Here is a 14,075-nt window from a genome sequence, read left to right as displayed (position 1 = left end):
TTGTCAGATTGTCTCAAGGGGGTCACCCTAGCCCATCTGTTAAATATTGCAGACGTCTCAGCCCTTGCTCACCGCCTGTCCGTTTTACTTGGTTTGCTTCCCCCAGTGGTCACTGCACTCCCACTTCCCACGCGATACTCAGTCTTGGAAACATTCCTGGAAAACACGTTCTCCTTCACTTCCATCCACCGGGAGCTGTTTAAAGTACCCTTGTGTTGTTTATGTTTGTGCTTTCTTACCTGTCTTCCTCTTCCAGAATGTAAGGGGTCTTCAACATGTTCATGGGACATGCAAATGAAGAAAAACCTACATTTGGAATTCAATGTTTTCTACGCTCCATTTTTTCAAGGTTTTTGAAGCACCCTCACATAAGCTTTATGGGAGTAGGGATTCATTCAGGTCAAGACAGGGCAGGCACAGGAAAGAGAAGCCACACTCCAGGGAGCTGGTCCTCTAACAGTACCCAGAACAAACAGTACCTAGAGAATCTGATACAAAGGTGTTACACAATGTTAATATCTTCATCTCCATAAAAAATGTATCTGACAGCAAAGGCAAGGGAAAGTGTGGGTCACCCCTGGGGAGGGGAGGGGAGAAATTCAATCAATGGAGAATACCTCTGGGGGGTCTGCCTTCACCTCACTCCTAGAAATAAACTCAAATAACTAAGAGAGAGAAGCCAAGAAAACGGGGCCAACTATGCCTACCACTACAGCATGGCAACGAAGATGTGGGGACTTCTGTTTTAAATTTTTATTCATTTATTTATTTGAAAGTCAGAGTTACAGAGAGAGAGTAAGAGACAGAAAGAGAGAGAGAGACAGAAAGAGAGAGAGAGAGAGAGAGAGAGAATCTCCTATCCACTAATTCACTCCCCAGATGGCTGCAACAGCCAGAGCTCAGCCAAGCAGAAGCCAGGAGCCTGTAGCTCTATCCGGGCCTCCCAGGCAGGTGCAGGGACCAAACCCTTGGGCCATCTTCTGCTGCTTTTCTCAGGTGCATTTGCAGGGAGCCGGGCTGGAAGTAGAGCAGCTAGGACTCGGATCAGTGCCCCTATGGGATGTCGGAGTCACAGGCGACAGCTTTACCTGCTGCGTCACAATGCCAGCCCCAGGAAATTTTTTTTTAAAGAACCAAGTAGAAATTCTGGATTTGAAAAGTGAAATAACTAAAGCAGAAAGTCCACCAGATGGGCCCCACAGCTCAGTGAACCTGAGGACAGGTCCACAGTGCTATCTGTGCTGGGACAACAAGGGAAAACACAGAAAACAGAGCACCTGCGGGGCATCTAAAACCACACCAAGACACACACAGTGCAAGCCCACGAAGGAGGAGAGAGAGCAGAAAGACACCCGAGTGAATCAGAACGCGCCCTTGGTGCAGCGGTGAGGATGCTGGCTGGACGCCCCCTGTGGTTGAGTCCTGGCTCCACTCCCGACTCCAGCTCGCTGCTCATGGGTACCCCGGGAGGCAGAGGAGACAACGCCAATAGCCCCTGCTGCCCACGTGGGAGACCCAGATGGGTTCTAGGTCCCCGGCCATCTCTAGGGCCAGCAGAGGGAGGGGTGTTGGAGCCGCTTCTCCAGGGAGAATTGTCACCCAGTGTTTTCTCAGCTCTCAGCCTGGGCAGGTGCAGAGCCTTGGGGGAGGACGCGTGTGCAGCTCAGGTCCTGGGGATCCCTGCTCTGGGGACCCTCACTTAGTGGGAGTGGGGGCAAAGGGGCTCCGTGCTTGCCATGAAGTGAGCACCTGAGCCCCTGCATGTCACCTGCCCAGCTTGTCACCTTAATCGCAGGGTAGAATCTATCCTGACACCAGGGCTCATCCAGGTCTCCTGGATGCCTTGACCATGGCTCTTACCACCCTCTCTTACCAACCCAGCACAGCACAGGGTTCCCGTGCCTGTCCCACCACGGAGATGGTTGTGTGGATGGTCCGTTATCTCCAGACACTGGCCCTCGTCCTTGTGAAATGGCCAACAGGGACAATGCACGCTCCAGGCAGGGCACGAGGGCAGTCACCGGTCACTGGGTGAACTCTGACCTTGGCCACATTCCCGCCCTGCTCCTTTTGGGCAGGCGCAAGACACAAAACTTGGAAAGAGTTCTTGCTTTAAAACATGGCCCACAGCAAGCCGAGCACTGGCATTCCATCTGTCTTCCAGGGCGTCAGCTTACGGTGTCATCTCTTTGTCAGCTTCTAAAACAAATTTCAGCAACACATTTACCTTTCTGTTCATAAATAATCCCGGCCGATCGCACACTTAGGTCTAAAGCTTAGAGATTTTTTAAATGGGAGTTACGAAAACCCGATTTTTGTGGTTTGTTGGTCTTATTTTCCAGTTGATACAAACACAGTGGAGGGACAGCGAGGGTTTAAGTCCACAAAGGGGATAAACTCAGATCACGGGGTTCCAGGTTCTCTGTGTTTCCCAGAATGCCGTGCTGCTTTGCGTGTGGCCAGCCCTCGTGTTGCAGGGACAGGCACCCCAAGGCCCGCGGCATCCGATGCCGATTGCGACTCCGTTTCTTCCAGAAAGTGACCTTATCTCCCCAAAGCAGTTATGTCAAGTGCAGGTGCTTCAGGTTGGGAACCGGGTGTTCAGAGCAGCGCCCAACTCAGATCCTGCCAACTTCCGCCTGGAGAACCCGTGACAACGCCGAAAACAATCCCAGCACCGAGAGCTAGGGCTGTCAATCAGGATGTGGGCGTGGTGCCAGGGAGGGCAGAGGGCCAGGAGCCTCTACCCCCACCCCGCCCCACGACCAAGGCCTGGAGAGAGTGACAGATGTCATGGACCCCACTGCTGGCCAAGCAGGACCCTTCCAAAAACAGGGAAAGCAGAAGCCGGGTGCTCCCAGCCTCACCCTGGGAGCCCATCCTCCCCAAGGTCCGTCCCATGTCACTGCAGTGTGGCAGGAGCCTGTCGGTCACCTGCCACTACCCCTCACCCTGCTCACATCCAGCAGGTTCCGTGCTGAATTCAAGAGGGGCGTCACCATTGTGGCCGTCGCTCCCCCCACGCCGCACCTGCTGTGCCTGCCGCACCTTGGCCTGGGTCTCTCCTCCGCTGGACGTCGCCGAGCATATGGGGCTGCCCCCGCACCTCAGCCCTGAGCTGCTGCTGTTTCTCTCTGTCTGGGCCGCTCCCACCTTCACTCCTGCTCTGTCCCCGACTTCCCAGCAGCCACGGCCTGAGTGCTCTCGTCAGTTACCCTCTGGAGTCTGTCACCAGGCCACGGTGCAGTCGCAATGGCGCTGGCCCCTCCGTTCCCTGGAGAAGGTGTCTCTCCCAAGCCTGTGCACAGCCACCATGGCAGAGCCGGCACTGTTCCTGGGCTGACGCGTCACCCTGTGTGAATGAGGGTGCCCGCGGCTGCAGCCTCCTGAAGATCCAGCCCAGGCTCTGATGTGACCCAGGCTCAGTACATTTGCCCAGCATGTATGAACAGGCAAACACCAGTTCACGGATGGCAGTGAGCTGTGGCGTGTGCAAAGTGTGACTTGGGGGCCGGCACTGTGGTGCAGTGGGTTAAGGCATCGCCTGCGACGCTGGCATCCCACATGGGCACCAGTTCCAGTCCTGGCTGCTGCACTTTTTTTTTTTTTTTTTTGACAGGCAGAGTGGACAGTGAGAAAGAGAGACAGAGAGAAAAGTCTTCCTTTTTGCCATTGGTTCACCCTCCAATGGCCGCTGTGGCCGGCGCATCGTGCTGATCCGAAGCCAGGAGCCAGGTGCCTCTCCGGGTCTCCCATGCGGGTGCGGGGCCCAAGCACTTGGGCCATCCTCCACTGCACTCCCGGGCCACAGCAGAGAGCTGGCCTGGAAGAGGGGCAGCTGGGACAGAATCCAGAGCCCCAACCAGGACAAGAACCTGGGGTGCTGGTGCTGCAGGTGGAGGATTAGCCTAGTGAGCCGCCGCGCCGGCCTCGGCCTGCTGCACTTCTGATCCAGCTCCCCGCTACGGCCTGCGAAGGCAGCGGAAGATGGCCCAAGTGCTTGGGTCCCGCATGGGGGACCTGGATGGAGTCGCAGGCTCCTGGCTTTGGCCTGGCTCAGCCCTGGCTATTGCAGCCATTTGGGGAGTGAACCAGCAGATGGAAGACCTCTCTCTCTCTCTCTCTCTCTCTCTCTGAGAATCTGCCTTTCAAATAAATAAATAAATCTTTTAAATACAGCATGTGCTAAATGGCAGGAAGCTAGAAACAGAGACGAGCAGAGGAAGAATGGAAACGGAGGGGAACTCAACACGCGCTATAAGCAGACTCGCAGACTTGTCTTGGTTTTAAAGACCGTGGCAAACACACTGGAGAGCCCCAGAGGGGACGAGGAGAGAGAGAGAAATGCCGCTTCCTCGAAGAGTGAGGGGCGACTCCTGTGCGAGGAGCTCGACAGAGATGCAGACAGGTGTTCCGGGGGAGGCATCCATCCTGATGGGCTCTGTTCCCTCCGAGAGGCCGCAGGGTCCGGGGGTGTGTGCGTGAGGGAAGTGGCAGGAGTTTGTAGGGAAGGGGACGGCTGGAGCGGAGCCGGGCTGTGCAGGCAGCGGTGCCAGCAGCTGCACCCCCACACCCCTGCAGCTCTCGCCGGGCAGGGACCTGCAAGTTCAGGTACAGAGGGGCCAGCACGGAGCTCACGGCACGGCCGTTCTCGGGTCGCGAAAGCAAAGGAGCCAGGCCCGGGTGCAGTGGCTTCGGAAACATGGCCCAAGCCCAGTGGTGCCCAGGCGTGCCCGGGGGTGGAGGGATCCGGCCCCTCAGGTGCAACGCAGGGTGGAAGTTTTGCTGCGTGAAGCAAGAAGAGAAGTTATTTTAAGCTCTGGCAAGTCAGGAGAACGAAGAGGCTAAGGTGACCTGCTCGCAGGGTGACTGAGCCCGAGCCGGCAGCCGGCAGGCTGTGGGTTTGTTTTTATGGCACATTAAACGCAGTTCCTAACGTGTTTGATGACATAAGTCCCGGGCCAGCTCCGGGCGTCATTCCCGTTCGGGGCCCACTCCAGGACAGACCTGTCCTGGCCCAAATGTCAAGCCTCATGGGAGGTTCCAGTGCCCCAAGAGCAGCCGAGAGACGGCAGAACTCACGTCAGCTCCCAGGCCACGTGACGGGGAAGAGGGGCGGGGCGGGGCCCCAGCAGGCTCTGGAAATGGGACGCAAGGACAGCGATCTTCCAGTTGCGTGTCTCGGGGCCGGAGCCAGCGTTCCGTGGTGCCTGTCGCCCAGGGGATGAAAAGGCCGAGTGTTGCCCTGCCGCTCCTGCCTCCCTCGCAGGCACCGGGAGACGCTGCTGCCTGGGGCAGGCCCTTGGCACCCGGTCAAGTCCAAGTGTGTAATCCGAGCAGGAAGGGGTGGGTGTGTTTTCAGCACAGCCAGGTCAACTGGGGGAAAGGTGATGTTTACTTCGGCGCTGGCAAAGCGACCGCAGGCATCCAGAGATCAGCGCACATTCTAAGGGTTTGTTGGAATAATCACACTGCAGCCCATACACTGGACAGCCCGCGTTCATGGAACGTTCTAGCAGGGGTTTCAGGCAATGCTGTGTACGTGGCCCGAGTCATCACACTGGACCCCATTCAAACGCCCAATTAAAATCAATCACTCGATCAATAAAGAGCAGAAACAGCAACGCCATCCAGAGCCAGCGACACTGGCTGCCACAAAGACAGCTCTGCGTGTCCAGGCAAGGGGAGCATTGGGCAAACGGCTGGAAACTAGAAACAGGAGTGACAGCCGGAGTCCACTCGGCCTGGGCCAACAGGCAGGAGCAAAGCACAGCGAGGAAGCCCTGGGCGGGCTGGGTCGGGCGTCCGCCCTTGGCAGAGCCCAGCAGGGAGGGTGGGCTGTCCAACACCCACTCAGAGCGACCTGGAGCCAAGGCCTCTCGGCCCCAGTGGGGCGCAAGGATGGGGAGGGGAGGCGGAGGCCCTGGAGGGAGGAGAGCAGCAGACGTACTGGAGCCACAGGGATCCATTTGTTTGGGTTCCTGACATTGGCCATTTGTCTGTGAACCCCTTTATGTGAATCCCTCAGATCAGGCTGAGCCCTTTTGGGGACCAAACACAAAAGAAGTTGGACCCCAGGTGCAGAAGCAAACCTGGGCTTTTTTAAAAAAAAAAACTGTTTATTTTATTGAAAGTCGGAGTTACAGAGAGAGAGGGAGAGCCAGGGAGACACAGAGAGAGACAAAGAGAGAGAGAGAGAATGATCAATCTTCCATCTGCTGGTTCACTCCCCAGTTGGGTGCAATGGCCAGTGCTGGGCCAGGCTGAAGCCAGGAGCCAGGAGCTTCTACCAGGTCCCCCACGTGGATGCAGAGACTCAGGGACCTGGGTCATCTTACGCTGCTTTTCCCAGGTGCATTAGGAGGGAGCTGGGTCTGAAGTGGAGCACCCAGGTATTGAACCAGCGCCCACGTGGGACGCCGGCATCATGGGCAGCTTCCCCACTACCGCGCTAGCCCCTGGGCTTCTGCATTTGCAGGGTGACATTGAGGCTAGCGTTTTGCAGGGTGGCCGAATGACCAAGGCAAAGCAGAACCCCGAAATGTAGTTGGCGCGAGTTGGCTGGTGCAAAGCATTTATCTTCAGCACACAAGAGAAAATTAAAAGGACAAAACTGAACACAGTCCACGTCATCTTCCACAGCACGTTCTGTGCACAGAGTTTTCTCGGAAAAATGCCCCGATGTCCTTTCTCGCCGTTCTCACAGAGCCATTATGTCTAAACTGAGTTTGAAAACTGGTTTAGGAGCTGACGCATCAGAGTTAGGACACGTGACGAAACATCAATGCTCACCTCCATTTTCCAAGCTGGAGTTTTTTTTTTAAAGACTCAAAAATGTGGCACTATTGACAGCCCACGGCACAAATCCACAAACACGAGTGTGGCTGTCCGTGGAAATGCGACTCGCTCAGCTGCTCCCGAGGCCTTCTGCCGTGGACAGGGCTTGCTCTCTCTGTCTTTCTTGTCACTGCGTTGGGGGCACAGCCAGGCGAGCTCCTGGGAAGTGGTAAATCCCCCTCCCCACCCGGGGCTGCTGCAGAACAGACCTCATCCCAGCCCCAGCTCATCCCGGCACTTCTCCAGAAAGAGCTGGGGAGTCTGCCCAGGCGACCCCACCTTCCTCTGAAATCCACGGCCAGGAACAGCTAAGCCAACAGGAGGCCAGCTGGATGAGAGTCACGCGCTGTAGAGGATCTGGGGCCCGGCAGGTGCAGGGGTCGGGGCTGTGCCCCTCGCTGCAGGCAACCAGCGCTGGGCAGTCCTGAGCTAGGGCCCTCAGCTGCCCTGGGCACCACTCAGAGTACCTTCCCCGGGCCGCTCGACACCGACTGCTACGGGCACTTGCCCGTTCCCCGCTGCGTGCCGCGGCCTCCACTTGTCCGTTAGAGCAGCCTGAACCTTCCCCAGCTCGGGACACACACACACACCTGGCCCGGGCGGATGCTCCCATCTTCCCCTGCCATGGGACCAGCCCGGCGGCCACCCCAAACCACGAGTGACTTTGTCACCGCAGTGCGAGAATACAGTCTAATCTTTGTGCGGTCATGGCTGCCAGGCAGTCAGGTGTGCCCAGCTTTGCTTGTCCCCCGTCCTCCCTCAGTGCAGCCCAGCACTGAGAGCTAGGGCACCTGGGGGGACAGACGGCAGCCAGTCCGGGCCAGGGCTCAGACACAGGAGGAAATGGCCGCTGCACATTCAGCCCAAGCATTCCCTGCCCACTCTCATTTTTATCTGGAGGAGCCCCAGATGGGCCTTCCCAGAGAACGCACCCAACCATGCACACGCAGGGCGTTTCCATTGCCACTGCACAAGTGGTCAGTGGCACCAGTTTGGATCCTTCTTTCACAGGGCTGCGTAGGACTCAGTGTCCACTCGCCCTGCATGTAGAGCCCCCAGCCAGTGCCTAGCTGACCTGCCTAGAGCCCTGTTAGTACAATGAGGCTGCCCCGGGGGTCCTGCGGCCCCCAGCACGCACAGGCGGCCCCTCTGAGAGAAGCCAGCAGGCTTTCCTGGGCGCAGGAGCACAGCCCGCAGGATCACTCAGGCTAGACAGGCACAGAGTTGCTGATGGCTCTGGGCAGGTGGCACAGGGACCTGAGGAGATGAGCCCTTCCCAGATGGTGGAAGAGAGAGTTTTAGTACTTTTCACCTGTCCCGAAGTCCTTCTCACCTTTTTTTTTTATTTGAAAGTCAGAGTTACACAGAGGAGAGGCAGAGAGAGAGAGAGAGAGAGAGAGAGAAAGAGAGAGAGGTCTTCCATCCACTGGTTCACTCCCCAATTGTCCACAACGGCCGGAGTTGCGCCAATCCAAAGCCAGGACCCAGGACCTTCCCCGGGTCTCTCACGTGGGTGCAGAGGCCCAAGGACTTGGGCCATCCTCTACTGCTTTCCCAGGCCACAGCAGAGAGCTGGATCGGAAGTGGAGCAGCCGGGACTAGAACTGGCACCCATAGGGAATGCTGGTGCTGCAGGCGACAGCTTTACCCACTACGCCACAGCGCCGGCCCCAGTCCTTCTCACCTGTACCTCAGCTCATAGGCGAGGGGAGAAGACCGGGCAGCCACAGCAAGGGTCGGCTGATGCTGATGCAAATTGTGGCCAAACAAAATCGTGGACAGCTCCAGAAAGGGCTGAGTGCAGGCAGGGGATCCTAACGAGTGCGTCTTTGGGCAGGTGTTTGGGGCAGAGGTTCCTTCGTGGCTACGATTCCTATCCAGCTTCCTGCTGATGCACACCTAGGGAGGCAGAGGTGACGGCCCAAGTCCTTGGCTCCCTGCTGTCCACGTGGGAGACCTGGATGGAGCTCCTGGCTCCTTAGCTTTGGTCCAGCCAAGTCCTGACTACCAGAGGCATTTGAGGAACGGATCAAGAGACGGAAGCGCTCATCCACCCTCCTCTCTCTCTCTCTCTCTTTCTCCCTCTCTCTCTCTCTTTCTCTCCCTCTTTCTAATGAAGTGAAAAGAAACTGCCCACATGCACACATCCATAATCGCGCACCGGTATGTGTTTAAGGCATGATGGTTTGACGGTTGTGCAGAGACGGAGCCGCGGGTTGCAGCTCAGCCCCCACCCCGTGCCCTCTCTCTCTGTGCCCATGGTGCCCGGCCCTGCATTCCAGGTGAGCTTTCTCTACATAATGGAAGGAGGCTTTGTGGGGCAATCTGGATGCAAAATCTTTTAGATTCCTTTGCTTCTCAGTTTCCCCCAATTATCACACCTATGTGTAACTGAAAAGTGTAGTCTCCAGTGTGTTCTTCCAGGATCGTAACTTGTTAAGGACAGCTTTCTTTCCGCACTGGTAATTTTTGCTACTAAGAGTGACAGCCAAGTACCTATCTATGTTCAAGCATGCAAGAAAAATTCGGAAAAATCCTGCACACAGGAAGTGATCCTCTGGGGACTTTGTAGCTGAACCCAGTGTAGCCCGGACAGAGTTGTGATTCTTTTTGTCTTTTTTTTTTTTTTTACTTTTTAAAATTTATATAATGGGAACAAATGTCAGGTGTCTCATATATACAGTTTTGAGAGCATAATGATACTTCCCACCCTCCCTCCGCCTTCATTTCTTATTTTTTTTTAATTTTTGCAATGACCACTTTAATTAATCACAAGCTTCACCCTCCACTAACTAAAGAATTCAACAAGTAGTAGGGGAAAACCACCGATCCTCGGGAGTATAGATGCAGGCTGTCAACAGTCATCAAACCTGGAAATGTCCATTTAGCTCACATGATTTTTGGGCTCTGTATATCATCTGTATATGGAATCAACCCAGATGTCCATCAGCTGATGACTGGATAAAGAAAATGTGGTGTATACACATGATAGAATACTACCCAGCCCTAAAGAAGAATGAAATCCTGCCTTCCACAACAAAACGGATGCACCTGGAGACCGTTATGGTCAGTGAAATAAGCCAGTCCCCAAAACACAAATCTGGCCGGCGCCGCGGCTCACTAGGCTAATCCTCCGCCTAGCGGCGCCGGCACACCAGGTTCTAGTCCTGGTCAGGGTTCTGTCCCGGTTGCCCCTCTTCCAGGCCAGCTCTCTGCTGTGGCCAGGGAGTGCAGTGGAGGATGGCCCAGGTGCTTGGGCCCTGCACCCCATGGGAGACCAGGAGAAGCACCTGGCTCCTGCCTTCGGATCAGCGCGGTATGCCGGACGCAGCGCGCCGGACGCGCCGGCCATTGGAGGGTGAACCAACGGCAAAGGAGACCTTTCTCTCTGTCTCTCTCTCTCACTGTCCACTCTGCCTGTCAAAAAAAAAAAAAAAAAGACAAATCTATTTCCCTGATCTGTGCGAGCTACTGTACAGAGCTGTGCCTCCAAACGTGAGTCATGACTCAGCAAGCGGACGGAATGGCCTGCAGAGATACAGCCCCCTCACACCTCACCCCCAACCCCGACTCCACCCCAGAGCATGCACAGGGTCCTGTCCCAGCGTCTCAGGGGACAAAGAGCAAATGCTCACAGCAGCAAAGCCACCAAAATCACTGACCTCAACGGCGTCTGATGAGTAGCTTTGTTGTTTCGTGAACACGTGAAAATCTTGCATTTTCCATCAAGACAGAGAAGGGACACAGGGGACACCTGGACACCATGGCTCCCTGTGCTGAGCGCGTCCCCCACGCTTCCACACACCTGTTCCTGGCGCCTGTGTCCCGGGGTGTTGGGGAGCTCCATCCTGCTGCCATGGGCGTTTCTGACCCATAAAACACAGCACAGGCTCTCGGCAGACAGAAAGCACCTCCGCTGTCGCCAAGCGCTGGGCACCAGCTCTCCCGGCCGTGTGCATGCATACCCGTGCCCTGTGCAGCGAGAAGATGCCGTCTCCTCCATCGCCACGTGTGCACTGGTGAGAAACGCTGGGGGCTCGCTGGGGAGTGCCGCCTGCCCGCCACCCTGCCCTGCGTTTCTGTTTGACATCCTCGCGAGGGAAGAAGCTTCAGGAGCCGGCAAGAACAAGGAAGTGTGTTGTCATCTCGTATCCTATCCTAAAGAGGTGTCAGGTGCCTCCTGCTCAGCTGTAGTTACATTTAGCTGAAATGTTTCCCGTCACTTAGAAACTCACGGTTCCAGGAGAAAAACCACGCTTATCCCAGTGCTCCCAACAACTCCTGCAACCCCACAGTGCTCCGCAGCCGTGCTCCCCCGGGGGGCTTATGCCTCTCAGAGCCAGGAGCCTCCTCCAGGTCTCCCACACGGGTGCAGGGGCCCAAGCACTTGGGCCATCTTCTACTGCTTTCCCAGGGCATAGCAGAGAGCTGGATCGGAAGTGGAGCAGCCGGGACTCGAACCAGTGCCCATATAGGATGCCGGCACTGCAGGTGGCGGCTTTGCCCCCTATGTCACAGCACTGTCAACAATGTCCATAGGAATTTAAAAATGAGATGCAAAGCAACTGAAATTGGCCTGCTGCCACTATGACCACAAGCAAACCATTCCAGACCAGTGACGAGTGCTTGTACACTCATAGCAAAGGAAGCTGGGGTCACCGTGAGCTTTACTACATATATGGTTATTTAGTCCTAGGTCATGGGCTGAGCTGTGTTCAAGTGCTGACCCTGACTCCCATGAATGGGATCTCTTTTGGGGCCAGGGTCTTTGCAGAAGTACTCAGCATAAGAGGAGAGCACTCTCGAGTCCAGGTGCCCTTAGTCTGATAGGACAAGAAAGACGTTGCAAGAACAGGAGGGGACAGATGCACACACAAAGATAGAAGGCCATGTGCCAATGGAGGCAGAGCTCGGGAGGTGCCTGGAGCCAAGTCCCATGCAGGACGCCAGCCACGCCCGGAAGCTGGTGGGAGGCCGCAGTTGTGGGGTTCAGCCCCCATCATACAGGAGAGAAGCAGGGCTGTCAGTCAAGCCCTGCTGACCTGACACGGATCCACCTCCTGACCTGACCACGGACCGTCCTGCAGCGCCCAGCCAATGCCACAGCATCCAGACCCTAAACGCAGAAGACCCCCTGCAGCCCAGTCTACACTCCTGTCCAGAATCGGCCAATGGGACTGCTGTGTGCCCCTCCTCCTGGGGAAGTGGTAGGGAGCAGCGCCGCCGTTCTGAGTGCATCGCAGGCAGGAGCCAAGCCAGATGCAAACCCAGAGTGTCACATCGTGTGCCTACAGGGAACCACTATGCCTCCCCAACCTTATAAAAACACCTGTTCAGCCCCCACAGGTGAGGCAGCGGGCAGACCCTCTGCCCAGCGTGCTGTCTCCCTCGCGCTGGAGCCGCTAGCAGGCTAGCTGTGCTCAATTTGCGTTTGTAGAGAGCCAGGGCTCCTGGGACCGAAACCCACTGGAAAGTTCTACAGGTGTGCAAGCTTCAGCCAGCTCATCTGCATTTCAGTCATTTCCCAAGCATTGCAACCTAAAGTTTTTGCCCAAAACTCCAAGTTATACAGTTGGTCCCAGCACACAGCCACTGAGCCACCAGCTGTGTGGGTCACTGTGTAGACGGTCCCTGCTGTCCCAGGGGCTTCCCCGACCTGGTGGTAACACCTGTTGTTGCATTGAAACCCTAGATCCTAAGTCAAAAATGACAGCTCAGCACTCATATCGGCAAAAGCTCAAGACTTGAGTTGTTGAATTCTGTGGCTTCAGTTTGGGCTGAAAATCCCCAGCAGGGAGGCCAGTGTTGTGGTGCAGGGGGTCAAGCTGCTGCCTGTGACGCCAGCATCCCCTGAGAGCACCGGTTCAAGTCCCGGCTGCTCCACTTCCGATCCAGCTCCCTGCTGAGGCACCTGGGAAAGCAGCAGAGGGCGGCCTGAGTGCTTGGGCCCCTGACACCTAGGCGGGAGACCTGGATGGAGCTCCAGGCTCCTGGCTTCAGCCTGGCCCAGCCCTGGCCATTGCGGCTACTTGGAGAATGAGCCAGCAGATGGAAGCTCGCTCGCTCTCTCTCCCTCTCTCTTTCTCTCTCCCTCTCTAATTCAGCCTTTCAAATAAATAAATAAATGCCCCCCCCCCAAAAAAATCCCCAACAGGGAAGCAGGGACGATTGCAAGATGCAGTATTCTGTGCGGGTGTGCACGTTTCAGTTCATGAACTATTTCATTGAATTTGAAAAATATTTTTTAGAACACACATGTACAGTTTCAACTGCTGTTAATTTATCTTCAAACTAAAGAACCGATCAAGAAAGTCGCTACTCCTGGTTCTTACAACATCCATCACTCAGGGTCATCTCGTTACAGTGGGAGGGGAGTGAGGGGCGGTGCTGTGAGTGTGGCCTGAGCAGCAGCAGGCCTGACACACACGCCTCCCCCGCACCGCCCCACAGAGGGCCGCATTCCCTCGTGTTTATCCAGCTCCGTGCTGGCCCTGAGCCCAGTCCTGGGTTGCAGAGGGTACAAAACACACACACACAGCTTCTGCCCAGCGTTTTTTGGGGAGCTAACATGGAAATGAGTCCATGGAGCCCCAACTTCCAAGCCTGGGGGTGCGTGGGATCCACCACGGGGCTCCCGACAGGGAAAAGCATACATCACGCACCCTGGACATCAACCTCGCAGCTCACAAAGCTGCACACACCCTCAGCGCCTCCCCTGGCACGTCCACTCCCCAAAGACGAAGAAAAGGCACCGTCACACGGCAACCTCCGTGCAAACCTTTCTCACAGCCCCGTTCCTGCTCGCTCCCCACTGGCCACAGCCACAATGGTGCTCAGCGAGGGAACAGCACACAGATGAAGGTGCCATCCGGTGATGGAGTACAACTTAGGCGTGAAAAGGAACCCGGTACAACTCAGATGACCTTAAAGCAGACAAGCCCTACAAGGGCTTGTGTGTGACATCACTGGAAAGGCAGGACCAGGGTTAGCAGGTGCCGGGGCAGCCACGCGGCGGCCGTGATTTGAAGGACCCACGTGATGGAAATGTTCTGGGTTCTGAGTGCGGTCAGGGGCGCGCACACCTGTGCAGGTGTCATCGGAAGAGAAGAGTCCGCCTCACTGTGTGGCTGCAGGTGCGTGTGGCCAGGAACAAGCAGGTGGGCGGCAGGTGAGGCCAGGCAGTGCGGAGCTGCCAAGAGGAAGGTATTCTGAATGCAGGCGGAAGCTCAGGATTTCTA

This window comes from Oryctolagus cuniculus, chromosome 9 (assembly GCF_964237555.1).
Source record: "Oryctolagus cuniculus chromosome 9, mOryCun1.1, whole genome shotgun sequence".
In the NCBI taxonomy this organism is placed as follows: domain Eukaryota; kingdom Metazoa; phylum Chordata; class Mammalia; order Lagomorpha; family Leporidae; genus Oryctolagus; species Oryctolagus cuniculus.
The sequence above is the reverse complement of the archived record's forward strand: the minus strand, read 5'-3'. Positions refer to the sequence as shown.